Source organism: Halichoerus grypus, chromosome 7, assembly GCF_964656455.1.
Source record: "Halichoerus grypus chromosome 7, mHalGry1.hap1.1, whole genome shotgun sequence".
NCBI lineage: Eukaryota > Metazoa > Chordata > Mammalia > Carnivora > Phocidae > Halichoerus > Halichoerus grypus.
Genome location: NC_135718.1, coordinates 43,316,980 through 43,322,241, shown reverse-complemented (window position 1 = coordinate 43,322,241; position 5,262 = coordinate 43,316,980). Strand labels below are relative to the sequence as shown.

The 5,262-nt window shown below is 38.8% G+C and overlaps 1 pseudogene; it reads right to left on the bottom strand.

The window, feature by feature from the left end:
- Positions 1-1,944: 1,944 nt before the first annotated feature.
- On the bottom strand, positions 1,945-2,371 carry LOC118522026 (dnaJ homolog subfamily C member 15 pseudogene; annotated as a pseudogene).
- Positions 2,372-5,262: the final 2,891 nt, after the last annotated feature.

Genomic DNA, 5,262 nt, shown 5'->3' with positions numbered 1-5,262 from the left:
CCATCTGCAGACTCATCCTGTGGAAAGAATCCACATGACTGTGAATGCAGAATTCACATGTCTCTTCTTGATCCTGACCATCTTCTGAGCCAGATTCCCCAGTCTTTCTGTCAATTCTTGGGCCCTTAAAGATGCTGCCAGCAAATTTATTTTCACTTAAATCAGCCAGGCAATTTGTGTAGCATTTAAATAAGAGTCTAACTGATGCATTCTGCTCTTTAGGTCTCTGAATTTGCTGGTTTCTGCCTCTTTTCAACCCTTATCCCCTAGCCATCAGTTACGTCTAAGTTTCCTGTTTTGATTAAGATAATTATTGCTTTCCATTTAATGCAACCAAGATCCCTGACCAATACCATACATCTTCCTATAAACTGCGATGTTTTCCCGGTTTCCTTGGAAGGTAAAAGGTCTGTCCAGGTCTGCTGTTTTCTCGTTAGCTGGTGGATCAATTTGCATTGACTGTTTCACATTTAGTTTGTTGCCATTAGAATCATCATCCCAGATCTTAAACTATGGGATGGCTGGCATGCACATTCCCCAACCACGTTTGCTGATGTTTAGCAATTATTTATGATATGTAAATCTATTGAACTAAGAACTGTCTTGCTTGATTTCTTTTACATTTGCTCTCAAAAAAAATGTGAATTAAAATGTAGCTTTGTTTCTGTAAGACAGGACTGAAGAACTCATGCTCATCACTTCCCATCTCTGCCTCCTAAGGGCATACCCATCTGTGTCCAACCCACCAGGCTCTCCAAAGTCCAGCCCTTGCCTCCTGCTGACCTCTTTACCATGGATAGAGACTTAACCCCAAACCCACGTATACCTCTGGTTTATGTGGTTGAGAAATAGTGTCTTTGAACTAAACTGTCTAGAACTCTCTGGGGGAAAAAAAAAGCTACCCATGTGGAGAGGAATTCACACACACCTTGGAGCCTCAGAGAGTGGCTCCTTTCCTTTCTGGTTGTGTCTTCCCATGTGGTCAGGGAAAGCCTCTTCTTTGTGAGGAAGAGGTATGCATGGGGGTGGGTGGACAGGCACTTTCCTTTATCTTGTATTGGCTAGTGGACAATCCTTTGCACATCTGGCAGATGTTTACCTAAATTAAAGTCTCAATACCTGTTGAAAATTTACAAATCCTTTTATATTGTGTATCTTAGGAATAGTTAATAAAAAGGTGGAATAGAGCATTAGATGTCTCTAGCTTTCTACTGGCATAATCTGTTCTATATTGCTGAGAGATATTGTAAGCATTTTGAAAGTCTAATATTTCTAACTCTGAAAAAGAGCTTATAACAGTGCCTTGTGGTAGAGTATGAAAGCTTTTATTATCAAGGCACCGACTTAGGTAATAATCTGGAAAAAATAAGTTGGATTTTACCTAACTCTTTATACCAAAATAAAAATTCCAGATATATTGAGTACTAAAAATGGGGGGGGGGGAGGGGAAGAAAAAAAATAAAAGAACCAGAAGGAAACAGAAAACTTTTATAAACTTAAAATAAAAAAGACCTTTGACAGGACTTCATAAAATCCACAAGTCTTAAGAGACAAGATGGAGACGTACAACCATAAAATGAAATGATTCTCCATGGTAAAAAATACTATAAACATGGTCAGAAGACAAATGAAAAACTGGAAAAAATATTTGCAACACATACGATAAAGTGACCCATCCTGTAACATATAAAGAGCATTTATAAATCAAGAATATAAACATAACCTCCCTAGTAGGCACAGAACATGATAGATAGTTCATAAAGTAGAAAAAAAGTCTTTGAACTTGTAGAAAAAAAATGCTCCACCTCACTCTTAATAAAATAAGTGTAAATTTAAACCATTGATTTGTGCACCTGCATAGATTCATGAGTTACAGCAGGTTTTTTTTTTAGATTGTTAATCTTTTATTATTATATACCTTGATAGTGGAATAAATGTGGTCAGTACATGTATGAAAATTATGAACACCGTGGTTTAGACTACTTTGCAGGACTTTTTTGTTTTATATTCCCCCCTTTTTTCCTTCAGAATGATTCTGAAGCATCAATCAGTGTTTGGTGGTTGCTTCTAGCAAGTTTTCTGCTTCATTTATTTTGGTTGCTAGGTAAGGAGATCCACCTTTACCTGGGTGATTCAAAATCATGATTCTCCTATGAGCTGTTCTAATCTTGGCCTTGCCAGCGGATGGGCTTATACCCAAAATAAGACTAGCTTCTCGCCTACTCATTTTCTGTTCAAATCCTCCTTTATAGTAGGATGAAAGGCTCAGTCCCTGGTGGACGTCCGCGTCTGGCCCTTTGGTCACCGGCAGCGAGTACTCCGCGTAGGGCAGACCCTCGCCAGCAGGGGCGATGCCATCACGGGGAGCCATGGCAATGCGACGCGTTACAGCAGGTTTTAAACTAATACTGATGTCTCTTAGATTCTGAAGGGATGCAGGGGACAAGTCATACTGATGTGGTTTTGGAATATAGGTGAGGTTCGGTGCGGTGAGGTCTGGCGCCAATGACCAAGAAAGAATTCTTGAGACATCTTTGGTGCAAAATGGTGGTTTTATTAAAGCACGGGGGCAGGACCATGGGCAGAAAGAGCGGCGCTGGGGTTGTGAGGAGTAATTGATTCTATACTATGGGGTTGGGGGAGGTAAGGAAAAAGGGAGGTTTTCAAAGGAGCTTTCATATGCTAAAGACGACCTACAGGATACCTGAGGCCTCGCCTTTGTCAAGTTAAGGTTGTTTTTCCCTCTAGTAAAGCATTAACAGTAAGATAGTTGGGAGCTTCCTGGAAGAAAGCGGCACACGTCCCACCCAGGAGTGGGGGAGGGGTAGGTGGCAGGGTGTCAGCTTATGCTTTCTCCTCAGCTAGCCTTCTGCTCCCTCATCAATATAGCTGCACACATCTTCATCTCCTCAGAAGACCAAGCAACTTCCTAGGTGGGTAAACCTCGAGGTCTGTGTGGATCCCTCCCACACTCTTTTATACCCTTGTCCTCATGGTACCCTGAGGTTGCATGTGGGTTCACGGTTCCCCCAGACCAAGAGCAGTGCCACACCGCAGATGAGACAGACACAACATTCCACATTTGCTTAACTTTGTATTTCCTGGAGAAACAGGACTCTGAGGTCCTTGTCCCATTAGCCCAGGTCTGAGGTTAACCCTTTGCCTCCCACAGTATAACATAAATTCATAAAGAGCAAAAGCACCATGACACACTGTGCCAGGTGAGAGTGTCCTGTAACTGTCACTCTCATGAATTGTTGGTAGACTTGGGAGGGCAGTTTGAGCCTACCTATCAAAATTGTAAATGCACATTCCCTTTGATTTAGCAGTTTCAGGGATAGGGGTTTGTCCTATAGATATGCCCAAACAAAGAACACTTACTACATGCCTGATTATATCAGCAAAATAATAGAAACAGCCTAAAAGTTCATCCATAGGGGTCTAAGGAAATAAACTATGGTAAATCAATCCAAGAAAATACCATACAGCCATTTCAAAATGAGAGGGTGGTATATATGCACAGATAAGGATCAATCTCAGAGCTGTATGAAGTAGAAAAAACAAGGCAAGGAACAGTGTATATAAATGTCAAAAGGGAATGCATATACCTATATATTTTTTTCAAGTTTTCTTGTCTTTTTGATTCTAGCCATTCTGACAAGTATAAGGTAATATCTCTTTGTAGTTTTGATTTGCATTTCCCTGATGATGAGTAGTGTTGAGCATCTTCTCATGTGTCTATTGGCCATCTGTATGTCTTTTTTGGAAATATGTCTATTCAGATCCTCTGCCCATTTTTTAATTGGATTATTTATCATTTTGGAATTGAGTTGTGTAAGTTCTTTATATATTTTGGATATTAACCTCTTATCAGATGTATCATTTGCAAATATCATCTCCCATTCAGTAGGTTCCCTTTTTGTTTTATTGATGATTTCCTTAGCTGTGCAGAAGCTTTTTATTTTGCTGTAGTACCAAATAGTTGATTTTTGCTTTTGTTTCCCTTGCCTGGGGAGATGTATCTAGAAATAATGTTTCTATGGCTGATGTCAAAGAAATTATTGCCTATGTTTTCTTCTATGAATTTTATGGTTTCAGGTCCCACATTTAGATGGGAGGGTTTTTTTTGTGTGTGTGTATGGTATAAGAAAGTGGTCTAGTTTCATTATTTTGTATGCTCATGCACTGTTGGGAATGCAAATTGGTACAGACACTGGAAAACAGTATGGAGGTTCCTCAAAAAATTAAAAAAAATAGAAATACTTAGGATCCACAACTGGGTATTTACTCAAAGAAAACTAATTTAAAAAGTTATGTGCACCCCTATGTTTATTGCAGCATCATTTACGATAGCCAGATTATGGAAGCAGCTCAAGTGTCTATCGATAGATGAATGAATATAGATGTGGTATGCACAGTGGAATATTATTCACCCTAAAAAGAATGAGATCTTGTCATTTGCAACAACATAGATGGACCTAGAGGGTATAATACAAAGTAAAAAAGTCAGACAAAGAAAGACAAATACCATATGATTTTACTCATATGTGGAATTTAAGAAACAAAGCAAATGAACAAAGAAAAAAAAGAGACAAACAAATAACAGACTTTTAAATACAGAGAAGAAACTGAGGTTTGCCAGAGGGCAGGTGTATGCGGTGGGGGGAATGGATGAAACTGATAAAGGTGATTAAGAGGTATGCACTTTCAGTTACAAAATAAATAAATCATAGCGTTGAAAAGTACAGCATAGGAAATATAGTCAATAAGATTGTAATAATATTGTTTGGTGACAGATGGTGACCATACTTACCACGATGAGCACTGAGTAATATAAGGAATTGTCGAATCATTACATTGTACACCTGAAACTAATATAACACTATGCATCAATTATACTTCAATAAAAAAATAAATAAAGTTATTGTTTTTTCTTTACTGAAGTATAATTGACAATGTTACATTAGTTTCAGGTGTATAACATAGTGACTCTACAACTTTATATGTTATGCTCACCACCAGTGTAGCTACCATCTGTCGCCATACAACACTATTATTATACCATGGACTGTATTCTCTATACTGGACCCTTTGTTCTTGTGACTTATTCATTCCATAACTGGAAATCTATATCTCCCACTCACTTCACCCATCCCTCTCCCTTCCTCCCCTCTGGCAACCACCCATATACCTATATTCTTGTGCACAGACTACCTCTAGAACTGGTAACTGCTTTTAATGGGAGAATGAATAAGACAAAGA